The sequence below is a fragment of the Camponotus vicinus genome, unplaced genomic scaffold (assembly GCF_025532165.1).
Source record: "Camponotus vicinus isolate PSW18456_S1 unplaced genomic scaffold, iyCamVici1.0 SCAF_13, whole genome shotgun sequence".
Classification (NCBI taxonomy): Eukaryota; Metazoa; Arthropoda; class Insecta; order Hymenoptera; family Formicidae; genus Camponotus; species Camponotus vicinus.
This window is the reverse complement of record NW_028141949.1, coordinates 2650535-2663781: the sequence shown is the minus strand read 5'-3', so window position 1 is coordinate 2663781 and position 13247 is coordinate 2650535. Positions and strand designations below refer to the sequence as shown.

The 13247-nt window shown below is 34.1% G+C and overlaps 1 protein-coding gene across 6 annotated transcripts in view; it reads right to left on the bottom strand.

Moving 5' to 3' along the window:
- The window catches only part of LOC145964605 (cell adhesion molecule Dscam2), a 216202-nt gene that overhangs the window by 152546 nt on the left and 50409 nt on the right, over positions 1-13247 (bottom strand). For 4 of the 6 annotated variants that reach the window (XM_083087569.1, XM_083087565.1, XM_083087570.1 and 1 more), the window contains exon 1: positions 7655-7991. The exons of 1 other annotated variant lie outside the window; for it this stretch is intronic. The gene's annotated coding sequence lies outside the window, so the exon portion shown is untranslated. Of the gene's footprint in view, positions 1-7633; positions 7992-13247 lie in introns of those variants that run through there. One more of the 6 variants, XM_083087567.1, reaches the window with a different exon arrangement.

Sequence of the window (13247 nt, the reverse complement as noted above, 5' to 3'; positions counted from 1 at the left end):
TCTGACCGCGTGACCCTACGCTATACTCGGCTCTCACTTGGTCAGAATTAACCCCATTTGTTTTGTATCGATTTTTTTATTCATTAAGAGAAATATTAGAATATTCCCTGTTAATATTATTATCCATCTTTATAGATAATAATGTCAAAAACGCTACAAAAATAGAAATATTCAAATATTTTTAATATTATTTTTAATATTATTTTTACTATTATTTTTAATATTATTTGAATATTATTTTTAATATTATTTATATTTTTTAATATTATTTTTATAATATCATCTATCTTTATATCATCAATCTTTTTTGCAATTTATTTCTATATAGTTATAGATATTTTATGCAGAATATTTTTGGGTTTAATGATGTTAACTGACTGATAATTTACGCGTTCATGGATTAAAATTGAATGATCTTAGGATTATGTATTTATATAGAAATGAAGAAAAAAAGATAATAATGTTGATGGAAAAAAAGGAGTGAAAACGTTTTCCGAGAGAGCTTTGTTTTCTTCCTCAAGAATGCGCATAAATTGAAAACGAATTAAATCCTCGGAATCGCGTCGCGTATGTAATTAATGTAAAGCAAATGTATAATCCCAGAATTGTGCAAACATAAATCCCTGCAGAAATGATCGTTATTGCGCGACTGATGTCGACTAGCTTCGCACACAGAAATGTAGTAAATATGTTTGAAAGGTAGTAAATGTGTATTTTTTTTTCAATTTTTAGTTTACACGTCGATAATAATCGATCGATTGGCTAAATACGCTTTAATACCTTTTATCACGTACGTTCATTTCAGTCCTTTTCACCTGCGACCTCTTGTTGATGAATTTAAACTCAATACACACTTTTAATTAACAACATTTTGATTAAACCACTTTTTGCAGCATTTTACAATAAATTTGAATGATTTAATATAATCGAGCCTGGAGTTAAAATTAGAGATTCAAATGTGTTTTATTCTTCTAGAGTTCGAGCTTTAATACGGAAATATTAAATGGCTATCGCACAGATACCAGTTTTTTTCAAAAGTTTTCTTCTTTAAAAGTATCACTAAAGAATATATGACGAAAATTAAGGGATGGAGATTTAGCAGGCATTCTAAATATCATCACGAAATATTGAAGCTCTATCTGAAATTCTTATTTTATCAATCCTTTATAAATATCATCATTAAATGTTGAAGCTCTGTCTATCAAAATTCCTTATTTTATCAATCCTTTATAACTCCAGAATTCAGATACCAAAGTATCATTTTCGTTGAGCACAAATATCGATTCGAAATTAATCCGAACTAATCTACGCCTATGAGAAGGTACTTTATCAGTCGGCTTTAGTACAAGCGCTTTTTATCAAATTCGGAAATTAGGTCGTGAAATGATGTAAACGCGCATTCATAGTGTACTCCCGGCATCAGCAGCATGTTACATCCGACGTATGAAAAACGCGACATACGCGCTCTCCTTTTTACACCCAAATGAAACACGCTGGTTATGTAATGCATACATGGAATTCGCTCCAGGCTCGCTCAACGCGAGCAACAAAACGCTCGTGCTACCTATATTCTAATCAACTATTTTGGACATATTCTCTTTTTAAAAGATTCTCTCTCTCGCTCTTTCTTTCCTTTTATTCGTCTCACTTCGAGGATGTAACATTGATCCGGACCGTCTAGTCTATTTTCGGCGAATCTCTTCCGTTTGCGCACGCTTCTTTTTTAATCTGTGCGACGGATCTTTCTCGCCAGGTATTAATAGATATCCTGTGAACACTTTTTGTTGAATTTCATTGATTCGTTAACTAATCCATTGACAATTACATGTGAGAATGTTTAAAAAACGTAATAGAAGGAAGAAGGAAGTTTGTGGTTGATCCTTTAAATATTTGCGGACTGAAAACTCTATCTCTATATTTAATTGGCGTGAAATATATAATATCGTAATGTTCGATCAACGTTAAAACGTGTTTCCGTGATAGAATTTAATGATATAGATACTTTCATTCGAATGCTCGCTATTGAAAGTGTGCTTTATTAGAGCGTATAAAGAGCTTTGAACTTGCTATAAACATCGCTCATCCTATTGTGTAATGTGTCAAATCTCTAAATTTTTTAACTCTTTAGAAATGTTTTTATACATGTCTTTATGATTTATACCTTTTACTAAAATTTAAATAAAAGATTTTTAAATAACTAGAAAATAAATATACAGATATCTCTAAAAAATTATAGTTAAATTATATAAAAATGTAAAATATCATATTTAACTACTTATTATATTTTCTTTGTGAATTACACGAAGTAACATTCGATGGATTTGCACTTAGATTTCAGAATAATTTCACGAATTATTCATATTGTCTCTCTTGAAATCCATAGAAACTTTTCATAGTAAGATTCTACGGAAGCGGATGCGGATGAATCTAGCGAAACAAGGGGAAACGGAAACGCGGGAAAAGAGAAAGAGGGAGAGGGCGAATTTTGCTACTTCTTACAGAGAAGGGAGAGAGGGACAGTGAAAAAGAGCCAGGAGGAAATTCTTTCTTTGAGTGGCTGGTTAAGAAGTTTTATGAGTTACCGGCATCCATAAAATGCTGAAAGGTCAATCAATTTTTCACGATCCTTCGTTTCGATATCTTTCCCGATTCATTTGTCATCTATGCTGGATCTCACGACAATTACTGGATTTAATCGGAACAAGATAAGGGAAACTGCCGTTTTCAACATCATCATCGCGCCCGACTTATACGTCTCTGATTAAGATCTGTCGAAGAGAATATTTTCACGCGAACGAAAGTGTTTTATCGCGATGATCGCGAATCGTCAGTAAGTAGAGGATGAGTTTACACGTTTCGAAATTGAAATCGATACGTCGAAGTCGTTTCGAATCTTCATTTCCCGGGAGAAAAGCCGCCTAAGAAATTTCTCCTTTTTCGCAACAGATGGAGAATTCGGTCAATCCGTCGATAAAGTTCTCGAATAAAATGCGCCGTGAGATTCTCTGACGTTCGCTGCGTTAAATGAAACTGATTTATACGTTGTGAATAGAGACGAAATGGCAAGGTTTCAATACATGCAACGTATATCTTTGTCGATCGATCTCGAAAGGATTTATCTGGATAAGATCTGTGTAAAACGGGGGAACGAGTCATTTTTAATCAAATTTATTTTCAAAGCTTTAGTTCATTTTTATTCATCCAAATTAATTAAATCTTTTCATTCAACGTTCGCACAAACAACGATATGGGTTATCCTTTTATTCGAATTAATCAATTTCGTGCGGATAATAATTGGGACAGGAATTAAAGGGGATAAAAAGCCGATGCGATTGCGATATTTTTCGTATCGCGAAGATGCGCAGACAGGTATAATAAGCGTGAATCACGAGACTGTCAATCGTGGAAAATGCTGGAGCAGTTAAAGCAATTAACGCAGCGGCCACCATCGCGGTCTCTAATTTTCTCACCGCTAAAAACAACCCACGGAATCCCTTTCGAGCGCCCGAAATTCGATTTTCTTGCGCGAAGCCGCATCGCACGGGCCGTAAAATGTTATTTCCGCGCTCGTGCGAATCATTCGCGCGCCTCTGTTCGAGTCGAATTTGCGTTTAATGAAAAAATAGCTGGAACGCCTGCCCTGAAACATATATCTCGATAACAGCGATAAACAAAGAATACTTTACGGGTTTTACGAGTGGGGATCGACCAGTGTCGTTACATCGTAACGTTACAGCGTAGCTGTCAAGCGTTCCACGAAAAATTCGGTAAATTACGCGAATTTCAGTGACGCGCGAAATGTGCAACTGACATGTATTTTCGTCGACATATGATATTTTCGAGAAAAATTTTTAGCTGTATTCATATCGTCAGATAACGATTAAATGAGAGTAAAATTAGTCGTAGTAATATAAAAGAAAATCTCTATGCAAAACTTTCATGTTACGTTTAAAAAAAATTATATTTATATTGTATAACGTATGTATTGATTCAAAAATATATTGGTGAAAAAATTTATATTGTTTCATCGATATTGATCGCGATGTTTATTTACCTATGAATTTGTATGCAGTCTTTAGACAGAGTAAATTATATCTTACTTGGAATAATCTTGAAGTTACTTCGAATAATCTTAAAGTTTTTTTATTAAAAAAATAGATAAAAAGATTGATCTCGAAGACTTTCACATAATATGATCTGCACGGTTTTGTTTCAAGTAGAGATACTTTAGAGATTTTAAGATTTTTAATTTTTTTTAGAAAAATATTTATTTCTTTTTTTAACAAAATTATAATATGCTTCTTTATACAACAGTTGATTTTCCTCATTCTTTTACAATATACGAAAAGTCGATTTTTACATTAAAAAAAAAAACTCATAATTTCGTTAAACAAGATAAAAATCTTCTTAAAAAAAAGAAGATTAAAGTTCTTAAAATCTCTAAAAAAGCGTTATTGATTATGACAGGGCACGCTACAACAATAGCTTAATATTTTGCATGATGTTTGCTTGATGTTTTCAGTATTTATTCGCACGCTTAATCTGGTTTTACCGGAGAAAAAAAATGGGAAAAATCTGAAGCAATTTCACTTCGACTTTAGCTCGAGTTGAGTGGCGCAAACTGAAATTAATATGGCGGCGCATAGTTTCTACAACAACTCCATATCATTCGGTGAAAATACGATTTTTGTTTTTTGTTTTTTATTTCAACAAACCGAAATTAAAAGCTCAACATCTTGTATTAAATAATGAGACCATTTAAAGCTGAGAATTGTAAAATTTTAGCGAATTAAACTTTAAGGATAGTATAATTGTTTGAGTGAAATTTTGTTGAAATTTACTGGAATACTATAAAACTTTTCCTATCAAAACCCAACAATAATATAACAAAACACGCACTATGTAATTTCTAATATAACTTTATTGAAAAGCAAAATACATTTATCTGTATAAAAATGGAGATTAAAATGGAAGAAGAGAAAGTTTCGAAGAGATGCATTAACAAACGTTTTCACGAACAACACGATCTATCTGGCAACTTGTCTTTGAATATTATTATAATAAAATTAATATATAAATATTTATATATATTTTATTTCTCTTGATTATAATATCGTAATAATGCATAACATCAAACATGCACTATCGATGTATCTCTGTCTGGATAAACAGTCGTTCTAGTAATAAGGTCCCAGAATCAATGAAACGCTTAAAGTGGGTAAATTGGATTTGCTCCTGTTTTTGATGCATCAAGCAGACTGTAGAGTCGCACGAGCTTATTTGCACCATACATGTACATGTTTAAACCAAACATTTGGGACAAGAACAAAGAGCCAACAAAGATTTTACCGAGCGTAAACCCCAAAGGGTGATTCCGCGAGATACGTTCTTTTGACGGAAAATCACCGGCAAGGTGCCAAAAACATTGACAACGATCGTAAAAGTGTGCGGAAATTCGAGCATGCGGTCCGAAAATAAATCTGAACGTGAAATATACATGTGATACCTGTAATAAATTGAACTGAAGGATGGATGCACTAATTAAAGAATATTAAATGATTCAATTTTTAATTATATTAAGATAATAAACCATTCAATAAGGTCTGAGATTTTGTAAATATGAGAAATATAATATCAAAAAATAATTATAAAAAAGAAAAAAATTATTATAAAAAAGAAGAAATAATTATTAACAATATAAATAAATAAATAACGCGTGAGAAGTCCAGTAATTATTTAAAATTATTCTGGCTCTATTTTAACATATTTATAAAAATAAAAAAAAATTACCGAAGGAGAATTATCATACCTCTCAATATTATAAATCAATGTAAAAATCTTTTGAATAAATTATACAAAGTATACGATTAATTTTTGCACAATTTACTAAAGTAAATTTATTTTATTTTGAGACTTACTAGATACATGTACAATAAAAGGAAAGATATTATTTAGAATTATTTTTCTCTCGTTCGAACTATATGATCGATATAGCATAAATTGCGAATAGGGCCAGACGGAATAATAAAAATTATCGAGTAGCCGTCGCACGAGATAAGTGATAAAAAGAAGAGAAAATTGGGAGCGAAAACGAGCGCTGTCTCTGACATTAATTAATCATCCGCGGAGAGTGGTCGAGTTACTCCGATGAATTATCGCCACCTGAGGAACCAGCCTCTGCGATATACGACCCGCCATATCTACCTACGATCATTCTCTTACGCAGGGAGCGGCAATACGCCAACGATATTCGTTCGCGTGACGTTATTAATGCGCAGCACGCAAAGTGCAAGCGTTTAATTCGTGTATCAGAGCGCAACGAAATCTACAGTCGGTTTTTTTCAAAGCTGCACCCTGCATCTCTTTGCCGGTGAGATACGGTTGATTAGTCGACATGATAACGCGAAAGGGAGAGACGTTGAACAGAGCTATGAACACGGAACACTCGCGGAAAGTACGATGACGTCTGATATGCGAATGTTATTAAGAGACTTGAACTTAGTCTTGTACTCACATTTCCGCGAATAATGCGATTCGAGTCTCATTTAAATAATATGACGACTGCATGTATGATTTTATCGGATACAACTTTAAATTAGGAACTAAAGTGATCTTTAGTTCTCTCTCTTTCTCTCCCACGTGTCTTCTCTCTTAATTTTAGAACTTATTAAGATAGAGTGATAGTATAATTTATATGTAACTTAATTACAAGTTATCTTAACATGTCAATTTAAATCAAAAGATATGAATATCATAGTAATTTTACGAGACCTTTATTTATTTAAAAAAACAACGTGAATAGACAACGTTGAAGAATGGGATTTCAAATAAAACGTGGTAAACATAAAGGTAAAAGTATACATATACGAGCTAATAAAACATTTTATTTACAACATGTTCAGGAAATACAGCGAACATACGAAAGAATATCATTCCATTTATGGTATGAAAAGAAAAAAGAAATAATATAGAGTATGTAATAATCACAAAATCTTTCAGAATTACAGGATAGAATCTATAGGCATATCGATATGTCATAACACTTGGTATCACGATTATTGGCACCGCGAGTGCAATTCGCTCAGAATCGCCCTTTATGGAAGATAGAAGGAATAAAGGCCGAATAGAATTATTCTTAAGCAAAATGGAATAGATGTTACAATGAGTTGACGTAATACACGATAATTGAAAGCGTGATATTGACTGCTTTAACAGAAATTTTGCTTGTAAAAATTCATTATATTAACATGAATTATAATGCATTCATTAAAAAAATGATTTTTAAATCAATATTCTTAAGTCAATATCAGATTTAGGATACTGGTCGATATACATCTAATATTATTAACTTGTAAAGAAAAGAGATAATTTTCAAATAATAAATTCTTTTTTATATAATTCAGATGTAATATTGTTTATAATTATCTTTACGAAATTATGATATTAAAATATAAATTTTATAGCCGATTAAAAAACAAAAGGAATGAAAAATAACGATTTTGTGTGTTCTGATATTAATACAGCGCATCCAACAATGCTGTTTCTCTCTTCTCAGCAGGCATCACTAACATTTATTTTCCTCTTTAAAGCCGTGCAAGCACATTGAAAAAATGCATGCGATCGAATTTCCTACCGCAAACGATTTTTCACGTACATTGTTGCCCTCGAAGATCCCGGCCAGCATGATAGTCGTCGCCAGCTGAAGAGTGTCACGTGTCAGACTCGAACTAGTACGACTCTCCTCGTTCGCGTTTAGGAGAGAGAGTGTCCCTCGAACTTTTCACTGAACGGTCCGTTTCACAAGATCGTCGAACCCGCGAAGGAAAGCGGAGAAGAAAGGGCGAGCGCGAGAAAGGGGCGAGAAAAGGGGGACTCGAGGAGAAATTGGGAATGCGTGCGTGCGATCGTGCGTGATCACTTTTGGAGAACACGTTGGAGCAGATCGCGAGCAGGTTGACACCTTCAGGGAGGAGATCGCGCGCAGAACTGACACCTCACGCGCGCGGTCCAGCTACCCTCAGCATCCAGCGGTGGCGGTGACGGCGGCCGAGGGGGATGAAGCCGAGCACGCGCGAAATTCCGCCCTCCCCCCCTCGCCGCCCCTTACCCCCTACCCCGGCTTGCCTTCCTGAGCGAGCTGCAGCCACCCCCAGCCACCCATCCGCCGCCTCCTCTCTCGTCCTCATCCACCGCGACTATCCTCTCCTTGGTCAACCTCTGCCGCTAGCACACCACACTCCCTGTTTCGTGCCGAATTCACGCCATCATTCACGGAATCTCACTTATTTTTTTTTGTCCTGATAATATAGAGCTATATGTAGCATAATGTAGCTTCTTCCGCTTCTTCTTTCCAATTAAACGTAATATTATTAATTGTATTAAATGGAGGGGAATATTAAATTTTAAAAGAAAAATTGTTCTAAAAAGTGAATTTCATAATGAACTTTTTTTTTATTAATAATATTAATTATAATGTGAAAAATATATATATATCTTTTAAAACTTCTTATAAAGTATAATAGCTATATATATATATATTACATGCTTTTTTATTACTTTTTTATTACTTAAAAAAGTAAAAATAAACGATATCATAAGAAAAAGTTTACTGAGAATGAAAAACAAAATTGTGACAACGTGTTATTACGTTATACAATTATTTCGCATGGATGATTATATGAGTTTTTAAGCTTTTTCTACATCCGCCTCATTTAATCGTCTATCCTTTGACGACTCTATTTCGCCTTAATTAGCAAACTCATGTAGATCCAGAAAGAGTATGAGAAGACCAAATTAGAGAGAAGAAACCTTATACTTATTATTTTTTCCCTGCTACATGGTTGTTTGCAAAGCTTCATGAAGATTTATGTAATATTATCGCGGATATAATATGTGCAATATCAAATATTTACATTAAATACAAATCTGCATGTTATGCAGATTTCAGGGAATCTAATTCATAATAATTATCAAGAATTCAGATTCATGCATAATTTTGCAGCAAGAATTTTCGAAATTTTCGAGTCTCGCAATTCTTTGCACTGCGAAATGAACTGGAATTATTATATTATTTCCGTGCATCGCCAACTATTATTCGCTAGAGTACTCGGCATTTATTATAATCTTTTTATAATTGTCCAAAGTAAGCACGCCGACCATCCAAGCGAGCAAATGCTTCGCCAAGTAATTACACCGCATAATTGCACGAATATTGCAGAATCGGTAGAGAAATAAATTCCGTCGAGTTTTTCATAGAGTAAAAATTTAATTTCCGCAGAGATATTTGACGTGTATATCTTACCAAGCTCTATATAACCGTAAATTAAGGAAGATGAGAACCTTTTGGCTCAATCATAACACTGTAATGTTATATATGCGTGAATATAATACTTTTTCGCAAAAATTGATTTTCAGCGATCTTAAATATTTTGCGATTATAACCGAGGCAACTGTGTAGGGTTGAAGCATGCGAGAAATTCCCCCCTCTCGGCAAGAGTAGTAGCCCCTTTACGGCCCTATTTTGTCCAAACGAGCGCCTCGCACCTACAAAGGGGCGTCGAGGGTTGAAACCTTCCCTAATAATTATCAGGCAATGGAGGCCATATTGCGCGAGTCGATGACCCAACGGTATGGAATATTCAAGCGACTCTCGCGCGCATAAGCCAGACCACCTTAAAACCTAATTAAAATATGCAACGTGGAAGATATAGGTAGCTTTAGTACACTACGAGGTGTAAAGCGTGCAACGATGAAGGGTAGAATTTTTAATTTTGGACAGACTTGACAATGAGATATTATCTTAAACGCATCAAACGCGGCTTGTATATGCGTTAATTTTTTCATTCCCAAGGTTTAAAACAGAAAACATACAAGTGTATATTTTTAAATCCTAAAAAAATAATAATACTTCTAATTTAGTAGTTTTTAATTTTTAATCTAACAAAGGGATGCAATTTTTTGCTCCTGTAGAGACTGCTTCCGGTAAAATCGGGACATCCTCAGCATGGCCGGGAAATCCGGCCGAGCGATTTCATTTTCATACATATCAGACGGCTCGGTCGCATGCGCGTAAACGTAGGTGTGTCGTCCTGTAATTAACCGGGCACTGCCGACCTACAATAATTACCCAGTAACGCCGGCGGGGATGAGAAATGGAGAGCGTTGCGTTGCGCGACCGATAACCCTTCCCGGTCTCGAGATTATTTAAACGCGCAATCGCGAACTATGTCAATTTCGATTATGTTTCCGCAACGCAACGAGGTGATAAAGCCGAGCGTGCTTTATTCCGATCACAATTTAACGAGCTCGCGAAACTTTTGTCATTTGTCTGCTCGCGTCGTATTCGCGTTCCTGTATTTTCGCGCGATTGCAAAAATATTTCATTTTATTATTGACATTATTATTTCATATTATTATTGAGACATACATAGATCCAATACGATCATATCAGGACATATGTAACATGTCATATAATGATTTTTTAAAGTTTATGAAATATGTGTCTGCGCATTAAGCTCTCTATATCTATAGGAGAGCAAAATAACTTTGTCTGGCTGGAATATCTTCGTTTTTTAGAAATATAAAATATAAAAATATTGCATATATACATATATATACACACACACACACACACAATATTTTTATATTTACAAAACGGAGATATTTCAGCTGGATAAAGTTATTCTGCACTACCCTTTAGATATAGAAAAAATTTAATGCGCAAATACATGCTCAAATAGACATATATATATATATATATATATATATATATATATATATATATATATATATACATATATATATATGTATGTATGTATGTACGTATATATATAAAACGAGTTACTAAATCCCGTGTGCCAAAACTCTGTTGAGAACGGTTATTTTGAATTACCACGGGATTCGACCGGTGCGATGACACGTGCCCAGAATTTCGATACAGTTCTCCTCGAGTGAGAAGAGTCTCCGTACTCGCGTTAATATGAAATGCAATTAACGCAACTGGGAATGTATTAAACACGTTATTAGCGTATACAGTAATTGCGGGGACGCGACCATCACGCTTTCATTCACATCCGATTCGTTTTTCTCATGCTTTTAATATATATACGTATTTTAACAGCGTATATATGAAATTAATTTACGTAATTTATTGTAAATATATATATATATATATATATATATATATATATATATATATACATATATATATATATATATATGTATATATCTTTATAAAAAGAATTTAATTTTTTTATTAGATTAATAAGAAAATATGAAGGAAAATAATTTTATACTAAAAAAAGGAATAATAAAAAAAACATTCTTTTTTTTTTCAATGAAACAATTTTTTGGAAAAAAATTTTCTCAACGTTTGTTTTTTTATTACAAAAAAAAACATTCCTTTTATATTTTTAGATACAGTCGAATTGAAATCTTTTGTTTCTCTCTTCTTCTTTTTGAGAATTGTGGATAGAGAAACGCTATATTCTAAAAATATTGATTTTGTAGATTTTATTTGCAATTTGCACGGCTATATGTACATGTAGAATGAACCAACAGTGGAAACTAAAATGCGGTTGGTGCCAAGTCTTGTCAGAATGATATTAATTGGGATCGAAATTTGCGAAACGAAATAATGCACTCGCAGTACGCCATTAATCCGCTCAAGCACGAGCAATTTTAGCATTATGTTCCCTATGCAAGTAATAAATAAAGCTGCGCAATCTCGATACGTCAAACACAGCGAAATAGAATACAGATGGAAGTTAGTTGGTAGTCTTTGTGAATTTTAACTTAAGCTTTGCGTACTCGTTACTTGCAAGAATGTTAAATAAAAGCATAAAATATAAAAAAATATGAACAACGAAATTATTATTCGACATAATCAATGTTTTCCATTATTACATCCTGTCGCTAATATTTTCTAATTAAAAAATTATAAAATAATACGCCATTTCAGTGCATAGACTTAATTTTTCGTATAATTATATTTTGCAAATTCGAATAATCTCTAATTTTCGAGATAATCTTACAATTGATCGCGCTTGAGATGCCTTGTCTTTCCAGAAATTGCTGGGAAAAATGAGATACTTGGGAAAGCGATAGTAGAAATTCGCGACGACAATGACGAGGATATCGGTGCGAAAACAATAAACATCGGGAAAACCCGCGGATCGAGTCAGCACAGACGGATCTCCAAGGACCGTGAGATTAAAATGCATCCGTTCAGTCGCGGAATCGTGTCTATGTCTGCGAAGTGGAAGCGAAGTCTCCAGCAATTATCGCGGAATTCACAGCCGATCGTTACCCGTTTTCCTCTCCGGAGGACCGCGACCGATTGTCTGAAGCAGACCGAATGCGGAAAGAGCGGGAAAAAAAAACATGAGAGATGGAGAGAGGAAGAAGGAGAGAACAGGCTAGAAATCGACAAAGAAGACGGCGTCGCGCGAGAAAGGGGAGAAGAGCAAAAGAAACGACTCCAACGGTTATCCGCAAGGAAGACACCTAGGAACCGTCGACGGCAGAGCAGGAAGGGAATGGGTAGGTGGACGAGATAGAGTATAATGTAAAAGGAATAAAAGAAAAGCCAGGACGTGAAGATAAGAACGACGCGAAAACGCAGATAAAAAGGCCAGTGTCTTTAGAGCATAAGCTTGTCGTGCGCAATATCTTTCGCTCGAATTATAAGGGGAGAAAATGAAATAGCTGTGACTTGCTTTATAAATTTTTAATAAACACTTGAGCTGCGTGTAGATTGCAGTAATTATATATATAATTGATAAATAAAATAAAATAAATATTGATAAATAAAATAAATAAAATAAGTAAAATAAATAAATAAATAATTAAATAAACAAATAAATAAATAAATAAATAATTTGTTCCCTAATTGCAGAGAAAAACATTAGGTATGCAACTTTTCGCCGTAAAATTATATTTATTACAAACAGAAAGTTCCACTTGCTGTTAATTGGACGAAAATTGACTCGAGTCCCCCCCTCGTCTAACGAAGAATAAATATACCTTTTTGATCAATTATTTTCAGGAATTCTGATAATCGTACAAAGTGCGATATGATCATTTGGAACGCAATAGTTGCACGGTTGGTCGATATAACCGTTCCTTTACTATCCAATTATATGATGTAATTGGAGGCTTGACCGGAGGCGATCGCTGCAACGTTGTTTCCGCGCAAAGTTACATAGTTCATGCAGTTTACTCGCGGAAGCTACGAGCGGCGAGCTTCC